We start from the raw sequence: 25,215 nt of genomic DNA on the forward strand, positions 1-25,215 counted from the left end.
GCCTCAATTAACATAGTTAGCTACTGAAACTTCAGCAATTATGGATATTATCGAAATCGCATTGCAATCAAGGAACAAATCCACAACACAAAAGAGGACAGAGGAAACCCTAAAGCAACACTGAAACAGAGCTTATATGAGTGAAAAGAGAAGGAGGGGGACGTCATCCAGAATTAAATGCAAATTAGAACTTAATCTGGCCCATAATTTCTGTCTGGAGTCCTCATTTTGACTGCAGAACAGTTGGAATTGTGGTGCCATTAGTATAAATGGGAGGTGCAAGGAGACGGAAAACCAAGCTGATCACTCGTCTCCTCTATAAATTAGCTTAAGAGAAACACCTTGGGGCTGAGATGGGAAGGCACAAAGCAGCCCAAGGGTTGGCCAAGACAAGGAAGACATCTTTGCTGCTAGGTTTGGATTTGAGCTAAATACTGTGCAGTTACCTGGATTTATTAAAGGTAGATTAAAGTATACTGATCACAATCTAATCCTGAAAATTGCATCACATCCCCTATGCATGGCCTCGATCCTGTTGATAGGGGGTACAAATCATTGTATAAAAGTGGGTAAATGGCTAGGAAACAACTCCCCTACATGCTGGCTCTCTCAGAGAGCCCCAAAGCTGCTCCACAAGTTAAATGGGGGGCAGCAGACCCAGAGGTAGTGACCTGCAGGGAACCTGACACAGAAAATGCAGAAAAGGAACTTGTGGGAAGGGGTGGGAAGGGGCAGCATCGAGAGGACACGGGCTGTGCACACGTGGCTGGGACGTGTCTGCAGCAGGGAGCCCACCGGTGGCTGTCTTGCTGCTTCGCTTGAGTGCCAGGGAAAGGGCTTCATCTCACCTGCTACAGAAGGGTAAATTCAGAAGTCTTCAACTAGTTATCTAAAACACCTTAATAGTCCTTAGAGAGATGTAGGCATTTCTAAAGCATGACTTATATGGCACTTTAGACATTTGCTGTAGAATAAGACAAATTATTCCCTATTTCTCTCCATGGACTATAAAAGGAGTCTGTGTGCCTAGCTCAGCTAGAGATGTCTGTGCTGCAGATGTCTAAATTAAGGCAGCAGAGTCCTACCACGGAGTGCTCTGATGATTGCAGTGTGAAAAACAACAGTTTTCTTTGTTTACAGGGGTCCTCTGTTGATAGTCATCCATCACAGTACTGAGGAAACAAATGCTGTTTCCCGCTGCATCTGCAGGTCTGCCTTACTAAGTCCTTGCTAAGGCACTAAAAAAAGATGCTCACAACTGGGCCCTTTCAGAAACAGCAGCCTGTTATCACACCTGAGCTCAACCCAGTCTTCTTTCAGTTTGCAGCAGGAGAAATTCTGTTTCCAGTGATAAAAAACTGCATGAAACTTAAAATAAAGATATCAAACACAAAAATACGTATGTTAAAAGACATTATCTTTGCACGTCAGCAAAAGGCAAGGCAGAAATGGATAGACTTGTAGCAGCTTGTCCCCTGACAGCGAGCACTGCTGCACACCATTTCACCCTTCAGTTCATGCATGTTTAGATATTTAAGTGGTATCATTAGCCCCCCGTCTTTCAGGTGGTATTTCCATTTCTTGGGTTGATTCTGTTAACCTCTCAGTCTGCCTTTCCTGGCCTGCCTGGTCCATCTGTCCATCCTGTAGCTTGCTATACCCTCTCCACCTGGAGAACATGAGCCTAGAAATCCAAAACATCCCTTGTGCTTAAAGGGACTGGCGATGGAGAGGCCTTTCCACAGAGACTCTGAGCTCTGCCAGCCTCTGGCAAGCTCCCTGCAGCCAGACCTTGGGGCTGGCGAGGGCAGACAGCCTGCCTCCCTTCCTGCTTCTCCCTGCTGGGCTTAGTTCCCATGCAGGAGGCAGAGAGATGATTACATGAAGGCTGACTCCAAGCCAGGTTTTGTCACTTGGCTGGTTCTCCCCAGGACGTTTATCTATTTAGAGGTGTTACTCTATTTCCTTAAGAACAAATAATGAAGTCCTGTTTCTCCTTAGAGGGATACAGAGAATTTTGATAGAGTACCTAAGCTTCCTTACATATCCTATAGTGTCACAATGCTCTTTAGTCCTGTGCTTTCTTCTTTTTTCCCTTTTTTTTTTTTCCCCCTGCAGACCGTTAAGTCTGCTCCTTCTTACAACAGGCATTTTTCTAACTAGAGCTATCGACTGCACGACATTAATTTTTCCCTCATTTTGCATGAATGTATTGATTTGACCATAACTACAACCCATGATGTGTTTTGCTGCTGCTACATTCAGGTACTCGAAATAATATCACCATGTAATGCAAAGCTATTAACTGCAGCCTAATATCTGCCAGCCAGTGATGTGTGTTAGGAAACCAGGGAGCTACCCCAAAGGGAAACTCAAAACATGTAAATATAGTTAAGTGATTCAAATAATTATAATTGTCTTCAATAACATTCAAATGCAACATTTAAATTAGGGAGTTAATTCTCCATACCCACTCATCCATTGGTTTTTCAGTTATTATAAAACGCAGCCATTACGAGGTTCTTTGTCCTGCTTAGCAGTAAATGAGCCATACCTATCAGACTGACCTTTTGTCCCATTCTGTTTATGAACTCAAGCCTAAAAATAGTACTCATTCCCCTTAAAATCAATTTAATGCTGGTACAAGACTGTCCAGCTTCTTGTAATCAGAAAGACATCCTATATTTTAATCCTGGGCATCACCAGTACTGGGGACATCGCTGTTCAAAAATAAAAACCAATTATTGCGTGTTCCTGCAGATCTCACAGAATTGACTTGGCTAGAGACGCTCCTCATGTTTTGTTGGCTGAAATTGCAAGATTGTTGTACCCTTAAGTCCTGCCAGCTACACCAACCACATACGGTTGTAAGGGAGAGAAAGTGCTTGTAACAACAGCCTGACCATGGTAGGGGCTCACTCAGCTGCTCACAGGGTTAACTTTGCCCCTGAGTGCTTCCTGTGATTTCTTAGGGAGGAATCTGGGGTGCTCCCCAAGGCGGCCTGAGCTGCTGTGTCCTGCAAACCAGTTACGGTTCTCCTGGGTCTGGTGTGGCATAGACATGTGGATATTTAATGCACTGCCTCCTAAATCCAAATATATTTACGAGCGAGTAGATCAGTGTTTGGGGTTTGATAGGTTTTTATTTTGTTGTTGTTGTTTGCACGTTTAATAATCAGTGAATGATTTAAATCACATTTTCCTTTGCCTTTTCAGTGAGTGACAGTCACACAGTCAGCAACTGCGACTAAACTAAGGCCAGTAAATTGTTAATCCAACTGTACTTCCCTGTGAAGGTCTATACCCATCCAGGGTCTCACCTTCTTATTTATTTCTCAGCAGATTGTTATTAAATTAGACTAACAAATGCATACATTAAGCACTTCATTGATCCAGTACAGCCTTAGGAACCATACCACAAACCAGCACATGCAGAAGTTTTACAACTCCTTACCAAGAAGTACAGGTTTTCACCAGCCACACAGTACCAGAGGGCAGATTGTTTGACTTTCTCATTTTCACACAGCACAAAAGCTGTATAGCAAAAGCGTATAATTAGGGCCATAATTTTAGGTTTCAGACTAGCTTGGTTTGTACCATTAAATTGTAGAAATACTTATTTTGATTGGTATTACTTCATAGTACAAGTTCTACTGTTAAAATTTTTAAGACTGTTTTAATGCTTCAATATTTTTGCACAGTTAAGTGACTTAAAAGGAAGTTTCTTTCAATTTATTAAGTATCCAAATAGAGCATTTTGTGAAAATATTAACTTTACTTTTTAAAGAAGTGAGAGGAAAGGTGAAAGCTTTCATGATGGTAGAGAAAATATTTAAAATGATCAAAACGTATGTCCCAAAGGTCCAAGTGAAAGAGAAATATTCATTTTAAAATTTTCTGATTTTAATCCAGTTTCATGATTTGTGGACCTTAATCATGAAGTTGGAACTCCTGGGGTTGCTCTTGCCGTTCAGTCTGTCTTGCATGGAAATAGGAAGCCTATCCAGAGACACAGAGCCTGCTTCAGTACCAAGCCATGACCTGAAACATTATTTTATGCCACTCAACTGATACAACAGGGAGCAGTGAAAATGCTATTTCACATACTCCTAACTGGACAGGGCACTTAGGTAGGAGCACAAGCATAGAAAACAGCTGCCCACTGAAGCTGAACTAGCACGTATTATGTCACCACTTTGTATAGCTCTTCTAGTACCTCCTCTTACGTATACATTGCCGTGATTTTCTCTCTCTCACTTTCTCTTTTATCGACCCATCTAATCATTGTTATCTTTTACAAAACCTCCATATTTGGGCCAAAAGGGAAAAAAAAAAAAAGCCTGAAAAACAGAAGCTATTATAAATATGCTGACACCACTGGACCTAGATGTCAGGACAATTTATCATATTCATTGCCTCAGTAAAATTGCTGGTGTGGACAGAATGCAAATTCTGTTCCAGTGGAAGAAAGTATCAGGGCACCTGTTTGCATACCAGACAACCAGGGGTTATAATCACAAAATAAATAAGACCATTTCAGATGTAATACTGATTGTACTGTACCAAATTTGCTAATAAAATCCTGCCATGCCTGAAAGCCGCAGGGCCTAAGAAAATGTGCTTCCCAAAAAAGCCGTAGCGTTGGCTGGTTTGTAATGAGTGTGCAGTCATCAAGTGAAAATGGTAAGGCGAATGTTAACACAAGAGTGGGTGAAGCCATTAGGAACCCTGCTAGATGTATGCACAATGACACAATAAGGGCATCTCAATTCCACTCCAAATCCAACAGAGTGCTGGAAGCAGAGCAATGAGATGAGCAAGAGCTCATCTACATTAGAAAGTTTTACTGCTTTAATTAATCCAAAACATAATTAAAGCTGTGAAACCTTTCTAGTGTGGATGCAGTTTTACTGGTTAAATGAGCAAGAACTTGGAATTTAGTATTGTCCAGATATATCACTTACCAGTCTGACTGTACCGCACTCCGGTGTATGTTAATATACCTAGCTTTCTTCCACTGCTTTGGGGCTGCCCACCTAAGCCGCGTATAGAGGAAGCATTTATATTCTAAAACCTAATGCAGGCAGGACTAGCGTTCTGCAGATGGGTAGATTAGATCAGACCGGTCCACTAGAGACACATTCTGTGTATTCCTATTCTTTGATGTGGTTGTCGTATAGTTTAAGCATTAAATCCTGGTTAAATGCTTTCCAAGTTCTACTACTGGCTTCTTGGATGTCCAAGAAGACCAATCCATACTGGTGACTGCCTATAAGGAAGAAAAAACTCTTCTCTTAGGTTGAAAAGTGGAAGCTGGGATTATCCCTTGCTGATTTTCGTACCTCATAGGTTCTCTAATACAGTTAAATAATTAAATACATCTGACAAGTCATGCATAAACATACTGGGCTTAAATTCCCATATAGTGTGTGCTTTTTATGACACAGTCTGTATTCAATGATTCTGATAGTAAGCTACTCGCCCAGTGTGTTGCTCTGATGTTAGAGATCTCACATCTTCATACCCCTGACAAAAGCAACAGTATTAACAAATATACATTTTACAGCAACATGCAATAACAAAAAGAGCAGTAAAAATAAAATCAGAGAATATAAAATCACAACAATGACCATATACTTCAGATGTAATGTGAAATATTGTTTTCTAGTGGAACTGGAAGAACACTTTATGTTAAACTGGTTAAGAATATTAAGTGGAATGGCTGGAATATTTTTCAGAAATTGTTTTCATGGCATCTTGTCAAAAGTTGTCATTCCCTAATGTATAACACACAGCCTGAGCTTACATAACAGGTATCATCTCCAACAGTGAAGACACTGCAAAACTTTTCACTTAAGCATGCTCTTTTGGTGTATGTATCATCATTTTCTACAGCACAGAAATTTCTGTTTGTATATAAAAAGGGAAAGGTTAAAATGTTGGACGTGCTGCGAATGTTGATCTCACGCACAGATAACTCTCACATGGAGTATACAAAAAGTAGTCAGTGTTATTGCTACAGAACCTGTGAAAACTAATACATTTTGAAGGAGTAAGACTTGAATAAATTAAATGAAATATTACTTTTCTACTAAATTTTATTTAGACAGCACCAAAACAGAATGCAAATTCAAAACCAAAAAAATAATGCATATTTCCAATTCCATGCTGATAGTGACTTCTTCCTTGGTGGAAAATGTCCGTTATGTCATTATGCCTTCACTTCTACTTTCTCATGAGCAGCCTTTCATGTGGTTTGACAGCTCTGTCTGCAGTCAGAAAAACTACCATGACTGCAAGACTACGCATTCCCTCAGCGTGTTGCTGGGAGCACAGGATGAATTAGACAGAGGAAACGAGACTGCACTACTTGGCATTTTCTCCACCTAGAGATTATGACTAATTTATCAATTGATTGAAAATTACTGTATTAATCAACCGTTTGTACTTCACACTCTGAAAGCAAAGCAAGAATTATCAAAAAGTGACCTCTATGGCTTGCTATGATCCAAGTGTGAGTATGGCATATCTCGCTGTACATTTTAATCCACTCCATGAATCAAGACTACTCCAAAACTGAGAAGTCCGAGACGAAAGGAAAGTAGAATAGTGTTGAAATCATACAAGTCCTTTAGATGATCAAGAGGGAAAGCACTTCACATTATTGTTTACAATTTTCACAGCTCTGCTGAAGTTATTATGGTTATGGTAACTTTTAAGGGTCATTTCCTCTCCCTCAACATACAAATATTCTGATTTTTTTTCCCTTCTAAGTGCTAAGGTACTAAACAAAGCAGTGAATGTCATCGTAAAACTAACAAGAATACTGGCACACACTCAAAAGTCACAAAGCATTTTAAGTTGTTAAATTTAGCAGAGATTCTTTCTGTTGCTGTGAGTCCACTTTCTAAGTGATCTGTTTTAAATCTGCTTTAAAAGTCAGATTTTCTTCTCCACCACCAACAAAAATACATTCATCCTGGCCTTTTCTCTCCTTGCCTTCATCCACTTATGTTTTAGTTGGGATCACTGTATCAACATCTGCAGGATCTGAATGCCTCCAAATCCCCACAAAGGACTCAGGCATTCATCTGACCCTGGCTGTAACTCCTCTTACCTGAGATTTGCGTTCTGTTTTCCCCAAGTGAAAACCCTCAAGGCAGCTTCAATGGAATAGTATCAATCAGGACTGCCAGGTGAAGTTCAAGAAATAAAGAAAGAAGAAATTGTCAAATAAGAGGCAAAATCTGAGTTACCTGAGTTAGGGCTAGGTGACCTGTTCTCTTTTAGAGAGAGAATATGTAAGTGACTAGAGCCTTTGGTGTCCCCTTGCTCCCGAGGGGACCTGAACTTCTTGTGAGGCAACACGAGCCAGAAGGCTCAGCACCTCGGGGGCAGAGGACGTGCGCTTGGCAAATACCTCACCTGCTCCTGAGAGATGTCAACTGTAGGCAACTTCTGTCCCATTGAATAAATATTCAGTTCTGAACCTCAAAGGACAGTGTGGCTACTTGGGACATTTCAGGTTAAATTTGGTTGCTTTGGAACTGCCCCAACATGCAAGCCATTCACATAGGCTTCTGTTATTCTCTTTTGATTCTTACGGCTTTAGCTGAAGCGGACATTGAAGGTCAAGAGTGTACTCCAAGCAAGAAAAATAAAAGTCCACACTTTCTCCTATTCCTTTGATATTTAACTGTATACCTGCTATGGGGCAAGATTAAAGATGGCAGAATCAAGATTACTTGCACACCCTGAAGAAAACAGAGCTGTCAATTTTTTTGTTGTTCTTACAATCTTCCTCCTCCACTATTTAAGTCAAAGAGAAAGTCATTTGACCTTTAATTAAAATGAAGTTTCCTTTCAACTAACTAAAGGAAAATATCCTTGCTCAAACTCTCCTTTCCTGGTTCCAAAAGAGACAGATATTTTGATAAATTACAGCCTTCTAAATTGCAAGATAGTAGTAATCTCTTAAGTTCTTATTGTTTTAGCACAAAGAGCTCTTTTTTCATTCCTATTTTCAGGGAAAAATAGCTCCCATTTTATCTGAATCTTTATGCTCTGCAGAAGTTATAGTAAATAAGGGTTGTTTCTTTATGGGGTTATTTGAAATTTGGTGCGACATGCTGGGCACATGATTTCTAACACTGAAATAATCAGCTGTAATTAAGCTCAGGGTCATTTGCAATTAGGTTCTGTTTTACTCAGAGAAACCATGCAAATTTGAAAAAACATCAGAATAATTTCAGGTTTGCAACGAAGCCAGAAAAGCTTTGGATATATTCATGCTTTCCTCCAAAGACTTTACACAAGCTGAGTTTTACACATTATGCTTGGAAGCACATCAAATTCAGTTCTAAGTGATTTGCTTTTTACTGTTGTTAAATTAAATACCTTCTTAAAAACTATGTCCAAATATATATGTCAATACACAGACAAACAGATGAACTCACACGACCCTGCTGATATGCTCTTGAAAATGGCAGCACAAAGCAATGCCTTTGTAAAGTGTCACCCAGCACTTATAATCAATGACAATATATGCTGCTAAGCAGGCAGCATTAACTGCTTCGCTCCAGATGTCAGTAAGGAAATACACAGATTTTTCATCTAAGAAAACTTTAAGAAGACAGAGCACATTCAGTACCCTAAATAGGCTAATTCAAAGAATGAAGGGCAAATTGTTTCTCAGTCTCAGTATAATTCTGAAGACTGTATTTGCTGTCCTAATGTATATCGAGCAGTAACAAGGTTTGTTTGAGCTTTATGCTACAGCTGAGTATGTTTAGAAATTGGAAGTTATAAGCAGAGTATATTAAGAATCAATGCATAAACAGCATCCAGCAGTCACACAGAGACAGCAGTACACGAAGGATTTGAGTAATGTCCTGTCAGGATTTATACGTACATATTGCCTGAGCCCAAAATGTAATTATGAGTCATTTGGAATTATACAATTCTCTTGACAGTCTCCACCAAACAGATGAAAATGAAACAGAGAATTTTGTATACAGGAATGTTTGTTCATAACTGGTTATCATTCCACTTAACGCAATGACAAGGTCCTGGAACACTTCACTATTGGAAGATATGGTCACTCTACTTTTTCTGAAAATAACATTAATTTGTAGAGCTGTCCTGGAGCTGCCATTACTGTGTTCAGTCACACTACTAAATTATGTTATTCTGACCTTTTTTAAATTATATTGAAAACCTGATTGTAAAACAAAAAGTTACTGAAGATTTATGATTCATAGTGGGATCAGAAACTGAAAAAAAAAAAGAAAAACAAACAAAAAAAACACAAGAACTATGATGAAATTCTTTTTGTGTAGAAGATGGAGTTTAAAAATGTTTAACTCAAAACCAGTAAAGTTCCTCCTGTTACAGAGTTACTGGATTTTTTTTAATAAAATATCAAATGTATATTGCAAAATAAAGTGTATTTCAAATTTAACATACTAAAAGTTTCATAAAGAACTATGAAAATAAGATATTGTTGAAATTTAGTTTTGAAAAAAATTCTTTTCTGCTATTTTACTACCCATTTCAACTTGGTAGAAGAGTTTTCCTCACAGAAAACAGCTTTACTGGGATTTAGCTGTTTAGCCTAACTTTAATAAACTCACTCAGGATGGTGACAAGAATGAGACGTGTCCCACTTTATTGGAGTTAGAACAGCCACTGGTCACATACACAAAACTACCTGAGAGTGAAAACTAATGCTTTTCATGGTTATAGGCAGATGATTCAAAACAGAGCGAAAAGTTTTTCAAAACTCACCTCCCCCCCTCTTTATTTTTCAATACATTTTCCAGTCTAGTTCCAAACATCTTTTCCCAAGGTTGCAATAGGTCAAAGTGATTATCTTCAATTATTCCGTGCCTAGAAAACATGGTGTGATTCAGCAAAGCAATTAAACGTGATTAAAGAGAGAGCCATATTAGCAGAAGCACTAACTTCAGTGAGGACGCAAGCAGTGCTTGAAGCTGAACACCACGCACACGCTCCGTTCCTTACTGTGCTCCCAATTAGGATGGCTTCTTGGCACTGAGCAGGACTTTACCCCAGCCTTTAGTGAGGTCCTCATTATTCAGCATGAGCAGTGTTAATTGGCAAATGGTTCCATTCTCACAAAATTAAGTTTTTAAAAAACATTTTTTTTGTTGTTTTTTTGAACATTACAACAAAATCAAGGTCTTTCAAAGGTTTTTGTGGATGGGTAGATTAAAGGATAGAGGGAAGGAAAAGGCAATGTGAGAAATGAGTACTCAAGTTTTAATGTTATGCTGTCTCTGATTTCAGACTGTCTTCCTCAAATACAGGCTGTCCACATCAGCCTCCGATTTTCTATCAATTTGGCAAAGATCTCTCTGGTTTTCACAAGAAATTCCATCCTTGAACAGAAATACCACTTTGAATGAAAACTTTAAGAATATGTGTATGGTCCCAAAGCCGAGAACTTAAAAACTTCCCAGTCCCTGGAAGTATGAAATAAACAGATTACAAAGTTGGCGAAGTGGGAACAGAAGAATTATTGGGGGGGTTCATAGTCTTTCTGAAAACCACCTGTATCTCTTGTTTCAGAGTGCAGGCTGCAAGAAACACTGGAGATATGGACAGATAAGCTGTATATTAATAAGTTTCTTCTCAGACTTCCTCGATAGCAAACAATTACAGCTTTATATCATTACAGTTGGTATCAGATTAATAGGTGGTTTTGTTGTTGTTGTTGCTGCTTGCTTTTTTTTTTTTTAACCCCTAATAATGTAACTGAAACACAACTGTTCATAAGAAACTATTTAAATAAATCTTAGTTCAGGGCTTTACAGGAGACAGCAGGAATGCTCTGTGCTCCAGTGTTGCCATGAGTAAGCAGTGAAACTAGATACTAAACACAGTGCGAGGCCCAGGTGTTTAATTTTTCATTACTTCTAGGAGAAGAGAAGTAACGAAGGAATGCCTCTAGGACCTTACACAGCCTTCACACCTCTCCACGTGATGTACTGTGGACAGCTCTTAGCACTGCACATAAAAAATCATAGATATCAGTAGACTAGAAATAATCCAGACAGATTATTTACTTACAAAAAGAAAGTGTGACAAATGGAAATATGATGGATCATGGCCAGTTTCTTAGCCAAGACATAGCTTACTTCAAAGCTGTATAACCTTGTATCTGAAGCAACACTCAGAGACAGAAAGAAACACCGTTTAAAAAGTCTTTAAAAGACTGTGGAAGAAAGAACTGGAATAGTCATTGCACTGTTCAAACGTGCTGAAATCAGTCTGTAAGCATCCAGTGGATATCTGCAGAATTTTATCTCTTCAGTGGGGAACATTAGGAGGAAGGGATGGTATGAACTCACTTAAATGATATGTGTTATTTTCATAAATGAGCACATGATGATTTAAGGGATCTAATCATTAGGATGAATCCAGGAATAATTCTGAAGTAGAGCATCACTGCTTCATGCACAGCTTGTGACAGCTGGTGCACTGAAAGACAGAAAAACAATCAGCAGCATCAGTATCTCATGAGGATTTTTTTATGTGACTGAAAAACACAGTGAGTTTTGTAAACTCATACAGACTTTGTCCACAGACCACTGAGGGGTGTTTAATTAATTAAACATAGCAGTGAAATGGCACTTGCTTCTGTAAAACAAACAAGCAAACATAACAAAATCCACATTATATCAATAGACGGATACTGGGAAGCCTAAGAAAAAATATATGTATATATTTTTTCCCTTGGCCTTTTCTCTCAATTGCTTTTAAAAAAGAAAAAAAAATCTTATCCTATATTGTTCAGTTTCTCTGTGGATGTTAAGACAAATTATAATGTGTTCCGTTCTAAAATCTTCAATGAAAACTCCAAAAGACTTCCATAGGCCCCACAATTAGGATTACTTCCATCATAAGGACCGCTGCCAAGACTGAAGGAGGTTGTTGTTGTTCCTGAAGGATGCAGGGCTGTTAAGAGTGGATTTTTCTCATCCCTCTGTGGTCAAGGAATAGAGGCTGCTGTTCCACAACATTAGACAGCTATCTTAGAAATCAGATTACTCTCTGCTGTCACTTTTCTCTCTAGATTTTTTTTTTCCAGAAATTGATGCATTTATATTAATGGATTCTATTGAGAACTTGAAATATAATAATGAAATATTATAAAATATAAATATAAAACTGGAAAATAGGCCTGGAAATGCCATCAGGTTACAGTCTATCCCCTTCCCCCACACCCCGCCCCCCCCCCAAAAAAAAAAATGAACCATTCATTGACACAGGTTTTCTAAGGAATTATTTTAGAAGATGCAGTGTTGGAAATTCTGCTTTCACATTATATCATAGAATCATGCCATAGAACAGCTTGGGTTGGAAGGGGCATTAAAGACTATCCACTTCCAACCCCCTGGCTGTGGGCAGACAAACCACCCACTAGACCAGGTTGCCCAGGGTCCCATCCAGCCTGGTCTTCAACACCTCCAAGGATGGGGCATCCACAGCTTCTCTGGGCAACTTGTTCCAGTGCCTCACCACCCTCTGAGTGAAGAATTTCCTCGTAACAACTTTCTTCCTAAACTATATGGTCTCATACTTTTCTTTAAGTGACAAGCCAAGAGAGACAGCTGAAGCAATTTAACCATTAGTTAAAGTACCGTTTAATTGACTTAGGGTTAGCAATTCTTCAACACAATGAAATAAAGCTTGGCAAAACCCCACCTTATTTCTCTCTTCTCTCTCCTTTGCACATAAATCTAAGAGACCAAACTTGGTGAGGATTTTTATTTATATTTTTTTTGTGTACACAAGTAAGTTAGGTTATCTTAAAAGCACTGTTGGGATTTAGTATGTTAATCCCTCAAAACTACTTTGAAAGTCCTAATCTAAAAAAATGAGAGTTGCCTATTCATTAAAGGATCCATTCATTATGACAATATTGACTGTGCATTAACTTAATCCATATACTTACATTCAGCTGGAATTTGTTAAATACCTAGTTATCTGCTAAGTATGAATGGCTCCATACACGTCAATGAGATTTTCAAACGAGTGTCACAGGAAAAGCTGTTTGGGTAGAACAACTATACTCTGCCATGGAGAGTATTCCAGACAAAAGGCTAATCATAGGAAATACTTTATCACAGAAGTTCAATAAAGCAGTGAGCTCTAATAAGCTTAAGAAGTTACTCAAGGAGAGTTTATAGAGGAAAGCAAGGAGTTGAGGATTAATCACTTACATGATGTATTATAAAAATGGCTGTTTAACATTAAACTAGCTCCATACTTTACGGATTTCTTGTCCTTCATTTTCTAATATAAGAGTGACTTTCAATTCCCTCTGTAGCCCTGGTCTGACAGTATTCGTCTGGATGTAGTCGTGTACATTGACATAATGAGATCAGGGCATTATGCTTTTCAAGCTGTTTCTTTTATTTAGCACCTCTTTGCAGATATGCGTCTTCCTGGAACATTTTTCAATAAAGTCATGAACTTATGCATTGTATTGTTTTTAGGAGAAATATAAATTAGGCATAAAGCTAACATAATTGGAATTTCAATCTTTATTTAGCTGCTTTTCCTTCTGCCTGAGTCTGAAACCCAATGTACAAATTTGCATCCACAATACAATAGTGGAAAAAGTGAAATAGTTTTAATAAATTATTCTGAAAGTTATTAGATAGAGGTCAATTCCCAATCCTTTTGAACTCCATTACAGAACGCTCATTTAATTTTCTGGGAATAGAATTTGGCCCCAGTCACTTATAAAATGGGATTAAACTTCTGGCTTTCTTCCCAGAACATGGAATGTCGCTACACCCATGAAAATCTGCAGAGTCATATCACAGAGCTTCCCAAAGAAGGAAAAACCTCCTATGGAGTTTGATGAGCAGGATTGTTAGTTCCTCAGATTGCCACCTTCAACTTGAGCCCACTTATTCTGTCATTCATAAAGTAATGAAAATGCTTGAAGTCAGAAGCAATTTCTTGAACTTGCCTAGAATATGTGGGCTTTCCACATTTAAACATTTTTCAGTATGCATTTAAAATTGAAGAGTGAGTGTGAGCAGCTATCGTTTCTGTAATACCATAATAAAGGTCAAACATTTGTTAGATTGAAAGTGACATTAATACCTTCGGAATTCTTATTAGTGAGGGTCCATCATGGTATCATTTTCTTGGAGAGTAATAGGTCAGCTGTCAAATCTATCACCATGTCTGTCTCTATTTTCCTACTTTCAATCCAGGACCAGAGAGAATAGGAGGAAATCCAAGAAATACAATTCTCTAAAGTACCGATTTGACAATTTTAATTAAAGTCACAAGTTCAAGCATATGGCACTCCATTACCTGGAAAACCTAGAGTTGATTTTTCATGGTACACTGACCTAAAGAAATTGAATTTGAGTATAGGATTGCACAAAGCATTTGTATTCTTACATAACTACCAAGTCAAGAAATCTGAATGACTTAACCCATAAAATATGAAAGACTAGATATCAGATGGCATTGACTTCATACTCAAGAGAATTAAAAACTCACTTTCATGTTATGGGTGTTATCCTGGCCTTGGATTCAAACAGGTCGCAGAGAGGAGTTATGCTTTCAACTCCTGGGCTGAAACAGCTGAACATGAAGGTATGAGTAAGAGGGAGAAGCCTGGCTTCATTTCACTTTCACATTTACTGATTAGAAAGAGGGAGCCAGATGAGAGGTCAGATACCTCTCCCCCATACGCTGCACACAGTGGAATACTCCTGTAGAAGTGACATTTACTGCCTATGTGATAAATACTTGGTAAATGCCGACACAAGGATCAGGTGTCAGTGAAATTGCTTTATATTATTCAAAGGTATGATCTATCCCCCCAAACAGATGTGTAGCTCCTTGTACGAGTCATGATCTGCTACATGTACTGATGGTTGGGCATCTCAAAGCACCATGATATTTGGTTAATAGCTTAGTATATATTTTTTAAAGTGTTTACAATATGAGAAAAGTAATAAAATGGAAATGCAGTGAAAAGAAAGACATATTTTACATAACACAGTCATGCTTCTGGTTTTAAATGTCAATGAGAGCCAGCCAAGTTACTTGTGTTTTATGTATTGTGCATGTTGGTTTAAGAAGAACATAAAATTATGTAAGTGGAAAATATATTATTTTAACTGCAGAAGGCAAGTCAAGTGGAAAAAAAGAAGAAAAAAAAAAGAAAAAAAACAGAGGAAACTGCTCCTGTGTTGTTTGTCATTCAGAAGTAACTGCACTATTTTTAAAACCAGGCCAAGATGCAGAGAAGCTTCTAAGAAAAAAGAAATCATTAAAAGGAAAGAGGGGAGAAGGAGAAAAAGGGACACCAAAATTAGTAAGAAAAAATAAAGAATGAAAATCTGATGTCACTGTAGCCAGGGCAAATCAGGAATAATTTCCATTTACTTCAAAAGAAACTCCTCCAGTTTAACATTCATGCTACTTCAGTGAAAATGTGAGCCACAGAGATGAAGTTAAAAACTGTTAAAATGATGAAAACAGTCAGGATTCACAGATAAATAATCATAATCAGGGCTCTCTTTTCTAGGAGAGACTGATAAACAGAACTATAATTAGAATATGTCATGTAATATCTCAAAGGTTATGGTGTCTACTAACTTTGAAAGATGTACTAAAATGGGAAAACATGGAGTTAAAACAAAGGAGAAAGAATCTGATCCTTTCCTGCCTTTATCATTTTCTCACTGTGTCCCTGTGTGTGCAGAGAGAAGCTGGGCTTCCATTTGTAGCCAGCTTTCCTGAATAGATGTCATTCAGAGTTGCTTTCTGCTCAGAAGTCACCATTGCTCTAATGGCTTCAGTGGAACAACACTTTTTCCCCGGGACAGAAACAGCCTCCTTGTCTGCAACAGAAGGGAATGAAGCTCCTTGCTCTGAAATCCCACATCCAAATCTACATAGCAATTTTCTCAGCTCAGATTCCCCTGTAAATATTGAGACTTTTAGTAAGGAATATTCCAAATTCCTTTATATAAAATTATTTGACAAAATATGAGATTACAATTTGCTCTGAGTATATAGTGTTCTGTATCTCTTAGCAGCATCCAGACTCTGAAGTGTTGCTAGTGATAAATCATCAAGAACTCACTAAAGCAGTGACAAAAGGAAGGGCTCTTATTAAGTGAAGTTAATTGAGAAGGGAGGAAGAGAGAGTTTCCTTATATTTTAGCCTCTTGATAAAATATTCTCCCCAAAATAGGACAATGATGATCTAAGATCAGATAAGCCATTTGAAGTGGTCTATAATCATGTTTCACACAAAGTAGAGTTGAATACATGATGATATGAATCATAGGAATGAATGAAAGCTTTAATGAAGTGAATGAACACTCTAATTCTCTGCATTATTTAAGTAGGAACATATAGAATATTTTTCAGCGTGAATAATTTCTAGTACCAGTCTAAAAAACATTTGGCATAACTTCAACTTCCACAGGTCTTTCACATAAGATTCTACAGAGATAAGTAAAATGGACATGATGGAAATAGAGTAAAATGGAGACAAGAAAATTAAGATTAAAGAGGGAGAATTGGTAATCCTAGCAGTACATATGTAATTGTCGAAACATTTCCTTCTTTGAAGCACCCTCTTTACTTATATCCACATGAAAGAAATAATTATTCTTCTAGCCCTTTGGTGTGGTATGTCCACGATCCTTCAGGTTTAATCCAATGGTGTAAGGTCACTACAAAACTTCTTTATCTGGTGTACATTAATGTTATAGATTTAGAAAAGTTTTTCCTGGTTTTAGCTACCTACTGAAGCACTGTAGAAGACTGCACTGTGTATTTAAAAATCCATTATTAGTACCATATTAGCATTTTGAGTCCCTGAGGAGGTGGATGTTGTTGCAGGTTACCCACAAAGAATCTACTTTCAGTAATGAGGAGAGTAACTCTGACATCTGTCAACTGAGTAAATTCTACTGTTTTGTAAATATTGATCAAACAATCATGGTTAATGATACAACTCTGTAAGTGAATTAGACAAATGCTCCCACATGGCTATCAATTTAATTTCCCAGACTAAATTAGCTTCTTTTGTAAAGCAAAACCCTTTTAAGGAAGATAAATTGTTCAGTGACATCAATGTCCATTTCAATTACAGCTTTATTCCAGTAGAGGCTGTTCTGCATAATCCACCTGCTGTTTGCCTGGTTATATTGTAAGAAAATACAGTAGGAACCATATGACACCAACCTTGAATATTTATATCCCATTTCTCTGAAATATGATAGCTGATGTAAACAATAACCAAGCAAGTAATTATCTTTTTGTACCAGCTCATACAGTCAGCTGAGCTGAAATCCCAGTTGTTCGAAAATACACTGATTTAATTCACCTGCGTAGAACCATGTTTCAGAACAGCGATGGAGATAACAGCTGTCAGCCGAGCACAAACTATATGCAAGAGTGGGGAACCACAACGTACCAAAATGATCCTCTACTACTGGGTTGAGAAGATATTGAAAGCAGTGTGATTTCCTCTTAGGAGTAACCCATGCATCACTCCACAGCCTACTTCAGGGAAGACAAAACTGTTTGGGGTTTAGGTCAGTTGGCTTCTCTAAAGCAAGAAGAGGGGCAGAAAGGGTTCTAATTTTTCCCCTCTAAAGAAGGAGGTAACACATTTTCTGAAAACTGTCTCACTTCAGATGTGAAATGCTGCTTACTGAAGTTGGGCAAAAGCTCTACCCTGTCTTCAGTGCACTTTGGAAAGCCTGATATGGAATCTGTAATGCCTTTTTATTTCTGCGTGTTATTTTTTATTGGCAGCAATTTATTAGCTTTGAAAGAGCAGAAAGGCTCCTTAAAATGAATCTCAGCCAAAGGATCATTTATCTGCTCGCAGTTTTATTTTTAAATGTTTATGTTAAAATAAACTTTTTTTTTTCCTAACATCATTAAATCTTAAACTTGATTTTGTTAGAAAAGGGCTATTAAGTCTTTCTCCCAAGAGAGTCTTTTACGTGATACATTCTAGTTGGCATATAGTGGGTGGAAGAAAAAAGTCTGACTAGGTTTTTATTCAAAATTATAACTACTCTGCCTTTTTCCCTCATAAGAAAGACAGCTGCTGTTTAAATGATCTGGTGTTACAGGAGGAAAGAGCAATCTTTATATCACTGTTCTGCAATGTCAGTATGTATATTGATTGCCCAGCAGAAACAGCACAGCATGAATCTCAAAGCCCTGTTGTTACATTATGCAAAAGCAGATAGTAAAAAGGAAGAGGTTATAAAGGCAATTTGCATATTGCATTTAGAGCTTAATGAAGCTCTTTTTTGAAGAGAGCAGGTCAGCTTTTTTTTTTTTTTTTTTTTATAGGATATTCAGGTGGCTATCTCAATAGGAGTAATGTGCCTAAATGCCTTTAAATCTCCCTTATGGTCCTCATTCTGACAATTTCATTTCAAGAAGTATGATGTTACTGGAAAAATGAAGCAACTCATATTTAGACTATGAGAAAACTTTAATGTTTATTTTTCCCTAATTTCCATGTGTCCTTCTGTATATTTGACCCCATTTTGAAAAGGCACAGTCCAAGGATCCATGTAAATAAGCAAGGAGGGAGTCTGCAGCACAAGCCCAGGAAGCCCTGCCGAACATCTTCTAGAACTTCAGCTGGGGGCTGCAACTACATCATGGGTATCAGATCAGCTGGTGGAAAACTCAGACCTTAAAATACTGCAGCAGTGTCAAATCTAAGAAAATGCTAATCCCTTACAAATGCCATTACTACCAGGTTATTTTGCATAAGGAAGCCCTCCTCTTCCCTAAAAAGGCCATAATGTCTGACCCGATGAGCCTGAATCCTCCATGAATATTTAACAATAGACAAGATAAAGGCCTAAAAACAAACAATTGGACTACAATTTTATGCTGGTCCAGTGTTACATGCTCTGGGAAATTATTCTTAACTGTTCTGTTCTATAGGCACTTGGGTGCCTATATCTATGATTGTTATCTGTATGCCAGCATATACTGAATCCCTTCCCCTGCCAGCCCACTGGTGACTATAAATCCACTATCATTTTTGACAGAACAACCCAGCTACCCAGCTGGAGTTATCAAGACTTATTCTTCCAATAAGAAATCTCACATTAACAGCTATCTCTCAGCTGAGGTCACGTCATGTGTCAACTGAGTCCAAGGCTGTTCTGTTTGCAGCTTATTCTTCTGTTGTCCCTGAGCAAATCAAACAGCATGTCCTCAGTCCCCTTCTATTTATTATAGATACCTCCATCAAATTTGCAGTGTTGTTGTAAGAAAAAATTATAGAAGTTATAAAGGATTATTGTGAATAATTGATGGCAACCAAGGGCTGGACAGAAACTAGAATGTCTCCTCCACATCTAATTCTAACATTTATTTTTATTCTGAATCTGAATGAAAGTCAATGAATCAAAATGAATTGTACAAAATCATGTACACTTTTGCTCATAATAAACATGATCCGATGAATCATTTAAATGAAAGTATTTGCAGCAAAAGATTGATCTCTTTGTAACCAATTGTTATCTGGGAAAAAGGCAATGGCAAGTGGGAAGGCTGATTTATGATCACATGCAATCAGATCATGGAGTGCTGGATGAAACAGTTACTTCTGCAGAGTGCCTGTCTCAGAACTAATTATTTAAATTTGAAATTATGCACTCTGTGGCTTTTACAAGGTTTATTTTTCATTTTTGCTAGCCATTACTGTATAGCCCCCTCACCTCTTCTGCACGCACACAGTTCATCAGTATTGCCTTTTGATCAATTAAAGATTTGAGACATGCAACACTGGTGTTTTCCTTTCACAACATGTAGAAAATAATTTTTAAGTAATATTTTTTCTTTTTAAATTTTTAAACTTTGAAATTATTTTGGTTGTATGGATTTGTTAATATCTCTAAAGTAGAGATACTGCTGTATATTACTGATGGCATTCCTAAGAGCCAATTTAAGTGGGGTGGAAGATGACTTAAAAGTTGATTTAAGGATAAAAAAGTCTTACTTCTTATTCTGACTTGAAGGGTATACTGGAGAATATATATATATATATGTATATTTTATGGCTTCTTTGTGTCCCATTGTCTTTTTGTTTCTTTCTGACTGAACTGGATCAATATCTGCCTCATCAGGTGTCTTCTGAAATTATGAAAGCAGTCCAAATCCTTTTTTTTTTTTTTTTAGGGTTATCTGAATACTCTGGCAGGGACAATTAAATCAAATCTGTCAGTATATAAATCCTCAGAAAAAGATAGGCAAAGCTGGGCTTTCAGGGGAAGTTAGAAAGATCTGTAGCAGGAAAGGGACAGTTAGCTTTCTACTGTTTTGTCTAGGTTTGATATGGAAAGGCTGATAAAAGAACATCTATACATTTCACTATATATAGGTATACGCAACAGTCCTAAATTCTTTTTTTTAACGTAAAGTTGTCATATCACTTTCATTTGTCAGACAGCAAGAAATACATGAGAAATAGAAGACCTGCATTCTCTACGCCACAATTTGGATCAAACCCCAAACCAGACATTAATGTTTTTAATGCTGAAAATTGAATGCGACAGTTAATATACTTTCTTTTTAATATTATCAGTGAATAGTAGGCTGAACAGCAAAGTTTAAAAAGGACAATTTTCTTTGATTAATTCAATTGTCAAAATTAAATTAAGATAATTGAAAAAACTGAAAAGGCAAAATAGCAGCACTAATTTGCTAACAAAGACAATACCTTGCCATTTCCTTTACTTGTTCCTGTTGCACTTATCATGAATTAGCTGCCCATTGGATAAATTATATACCTGAGGTTATCCAAATTTTCTGACATCCATAAATTCATCAATAAAGATTCATCATATATGGACACATATTATAAGCACATCAAGATATTATAAAACGTATTTTGTGAGATCTTCAGTGAACATAGAGATAGCCAGTTCAGAGTGCTTTTGCTTAGCTGAAATAGGTAAACACCACCTTCTAAATTCCACTGTGATATTTGCAAGAGAATGTATATACACTTTTGAGAATGAAACTTTCTTGAGACAGCTAGATAGATGTAGATGTAAATGAGGAATCTGTGTCACTGAAAACCAGAAAAGGCTAATCAATAACAGAAGAAAAAATCTCTGTTTGTGGGACCAGAAAATGGTGGTTTGAGATATGCAAAATGATGCAGTCATAAATTCTCTGGATTATTTTTTAGAATTTTAAGCCTAGAAGATCTAGTTCATTCTCTCCTGTTTTCTTTTCTAAAAAAACTTACATTTTATGCAAAAATTTCAGTTTACAAGCATTTTTCTCATTGTTATAGAACAGAATATTCCACAGACTATTGCCTTCTCCTTTTAAAAAATAAAAATAAATAAATAAAAATAAGCATTTTAGTACCAGGTTCACTTCTACTGTAAATTCAAATAACATCAGCTGGATGAGCCAACAGCAGTTAAATGAAGTAAACATCTTCTACCAGACACTCCTTTCCCCAGAGACACTGTAATAAGCAAGGGTCTTTCTGAATCCAGACATTTTATTATCTGACTGAATGTGGAAAAATATAGATGACTGTACAGATTGGATGCTTCACAAGTATGCCAAAACAAATGTGGAAATAATCATTGCTCATCATACTTATTTTTTCTCAAATACAACAAAGACATATCCTTAAGTCTACAGAGGTCCCTTCCAAAAAATTGGGAAAAAAAAAAGAAAGAAAAAAAAGAAATAACTTCAGTTATAGCTCATCCCTTCCTCACAGGTTACTGCCAAGCTTTCTAAAATCAGAGTTTAAACTCCACAACTTCTAGAAGTTTCAATTAGGAACAAGCATGAATTTCAGCAATGCTTTTGTGTTAACTAGTATTTAGGATTAAACACATTGCTCTTAAATACTGTGCAACGACTGGTTTTCTGGTTGTCCCTGAGCATTATGCTTACAGCTGTGGGCATTTTATAAATGGCTAACAGAAAAGATATCATGACATTAATGCTTTGTAGGGCCAGTTGAAACTGACAGTGTACAAGACAGCAGTCCCAGATACCCCAAATATGTTTCATGTAATCATTTTAGGACTGATAGAACTGTAACATTTTCAGAATTTAGATACGGACCTAGATCATAGTTTCATATCTGACCTAAATAAGTATAATAGATCAAATTAAATCTCTACATCCAAACATCTGCAGCCCTTCAAATCGTGATCTAATGAACTGTGACCAATTCAGCACGTCAAGGCAGAATCACAAGCTCGGAATATCTATGAGTGTTCTGCAGAGATAGAGCTGGTAGTTCATTTTGGTTTTGTTTGTTTGCTTTTAATAGATAACTAAAAACTATTTTCACAGCAGCTAATTGTGTAAAAATGGAGACTGATTGATATGAGCAATTTCAACTTTTTAGAAGCATTAGAAAAAGTACTGGTAAGATAGGCTGGGATATTAAAAACAAACTTTGTATAAATTATTGTTGTGATTAATGAAATAAGTCATTATTGCCTTGGAGCATAGCATTTGCATAAGATGTGAAGAGTGGAGAAAGGGGAGAACCAAGGTCAAAGAGAGCATGTACTGTCTTATATTTTACGTGATCTTTGTCTATAGCAGAAAGCATAAGACATTTTAATTTCCTTTCATTATTTGGGTAGAAAACAAAAGAAAACAAAGCCCCACAGAGCAGCTGAGAAATTTACCTGAATCCTTTCCTGTGAATCTGATCAAGAAGAATCAGAAAAAGAAATAAAAGCAGTATGGAAGATTCTAGAAAGGAAGACCAAATATGCCTCATAGGAAATCCACATGTGTTATATATGATGGGTCTGCATAAGGGCCAGTCAAGGTGGAGAGCTTAGAACAGGACAAAGAAATTAAGTCAAAATGTCTCCTGCCAGGTTTGTCCAGCAAAATCTTTCAAATCAATAAAATATTTGTTAAACATGCACAACAAACAGCATACAGCACTGAGTTTTGTACACTCCTGGGATTTAGGAATGGGGAATATTCAGACTTACCAGAGTGAGTGCCTAGCTCTGGAGCTGATCAAGGGAAGCAATAATTATGAAATCATAGCTGGATTTTTTTGGTGGTAAAACATATTCCATTCACTTAGTGAAACAATTACTGTGGCAGCTGCTGCACTTGCCTCCGAGAAATATTACAAATGCCACCACAATCATTAAGAAAAGTTCAGGAACAAATGACATACCATTTTATAGGAACATCTGTTTTGGCGAGGAGTTAAGGGGAGTGACAGAGGGGCAAAATCAAGAGAGCAACATCTCATATGTAGAATACATTTTTGTTTACAAAAGTAATTGATATGGATACTGAGAAAGCTTTAATATAAATGAATACCACAGTGTCAAATATCACTCCAAGGTGACACTACATGATTTACAAGTTCACAGTCTTCAGAAAAACTTTGTGTTACAGCCAAAATCTTTTAAAACAAATTCCCGAAATTTAATTTTTCAGCGGATGGCTGGTCTAGGTCAGTCCGGTTTGCCAGGTGTTTGGAAAAATCAATGCCCTTCCTTCCACCTCCAAACAAAAAATAATGACATTAATTCCAGCTCAAGCAATTGCCATCCTTTTTGGCAGATTTCCCAAATGAACGAGGATGAGCTTCCCAGAGACATCTATAAATTTGTGTGTTTACATCCCATTAAAAATAAATGAACACTGGGTATACAAATTCCTTTCTAAATGTGTTTGCATCTTTAGAGGTGTTTCCTGCTCTATAGCCATGTCCATTACCAGTAGTAAGGGCAAAGTAACTTTGTTACTTTGTTTGCCAGTAACTGGCAAAGCAGTGCAGCGAGCAGTGCACTTGGGTAGGCAATTCCCCTGGAACTGAACATCACGCACCTAAACTATCAATAAAATGGTCACTTGAGCCTGACTTTCATGATTTTGACGTACCACAACATACTCTAAAAATGAACATCAGTGAAAGGAAGGTTAATGTTTAATTAAGAAAGGATCTTGATCTTAGTGTCATGATGCTCACACTTCTTAAACCAGGCAGAGCTGTGATATGTATTCACCTATTTTTCATATATTCAGACAGGTACAACTTTCCACGTTATCAGTTTATTGGTTAAACAGAATTTCTCTTTAGCTATTCTTGGTATACTGTTATCTTCTGAAAATACACAGACAGGTCCCTGAAGGCGCTCCCACTGCCCTGCTAGGTAACTCATACCAACTCAGGGAACAAACAAAGGCCACAGCATAGGGATCCAGCTCTCAGCTGGATCTCAACACATGGAAAATGTGTTTGATACAGACTGAAGAGCAAGACAAGCATGCAGTCGAGTATGCCTGCATATTGGTCATTAATAATCTTTAGAAACCAAAGACAACAATGTTTAGAACTAATGCACCCTGCCTATCCATTGACTTTAATCAGGAGTGACCTTATATACTTTTAGTTCCTGAATAAGGCAAGCTAACACTGCACAATTTTGTAGTTATGTAAATCTAGTAAAACAAATAATTTAGTTAATCTTGCCTGCAAAATTCCCAGTGCAAGATTATACCCTATTCTCCAATGATCAAAATTACACAAGCACCAGGATTTTTTAAATCTGCTTGGAAAACACAGACTTGATGTTTCCCTTGCTAACATTGTAGCTAAGCAAGATCCCTTGACAATGCCATTTTTTCTTACATGCACTCCAAGTTCAGACTTCCATTTTCCAGAGATTTTCCAAATGGAAAAAGTTCTAATATCCTGCAAAATAATATTATTTTTTTAAAAGGCTAATATTAATGTTTTTAAACAATTGCTCCCACTACGCATGCTTTCTGTGTTATGGTGCCCTGCCAATCTTCACTGCTACTACTAGAGTAGGGAGCTCAAGTGCTTGAGAAAGGGCTCGGGAGCCCAGGCTTCTCAGGAACTCACATCCAAAAAATATAGACTTTCTGTTTCATTTCAAAAAGATTTAAGAAATGCAAACTCTTTGCCACAAGCTTCTTTATCTCAGCAGTGCAGACTGCAGAGAGAGGTCAGAGTGACTCCTCACCAGAGGCAGAATTTGGATGTCTGTGTTTAAGAGAACACCAACATTTTTTTCATGTTTCGATAGAATGATCCCCAGTTAAAAAAAAAAAAAAAAAAAAAAAAAAAAAAAAAAACTTTGCTTCATTCATTTTGCTCTGCTCTTT

General features: G+C 37.3%; 1 long non-coding RNA gene across 2 annotated transcripts in view; it reads right to left on the reverse strand.

The window, feature by feature from the left end:
- Positions 1–25,215, reverse strand: part of LOC308179466 — a 246,443-nt gene that overhangs the window by 93,773 nt on the left and 127,455 nt on the right. Inside the window, exons 3-4 of one of the 2 annotated variants that reach the window (XR_013940390.1) lie at positions 9,787–9,888; positions 7,118–7,189 (exon numbers count right to left, since the gene is read on the reverse strand). The exons of the other annotated variant lie outside the window; for it this stretch is intronic. This is a non-coding gene — a long non-coding RNA (uncharacterized lncRNA). The remainder of the gene's footprint in view (positions 1–7,117; positions 7,190–9,786; positions 9,889–25,215) is intronic. 2 annotated transcript variants of the gene reach the window in all.

This window comes from Anser brachyrhynchus (assembly GCF_964034855.1).
Source record: "Anser brachyrhynchus genome assembly, chromosome: 17".
In the NCBI taxonomy this organism is placed as follows: domain Eukaryota; kingdom Metazoa; phylum Chordata; class Aves; order Anseriformes; family Anatidae; genus Anser; species Anser brachyrhynchus.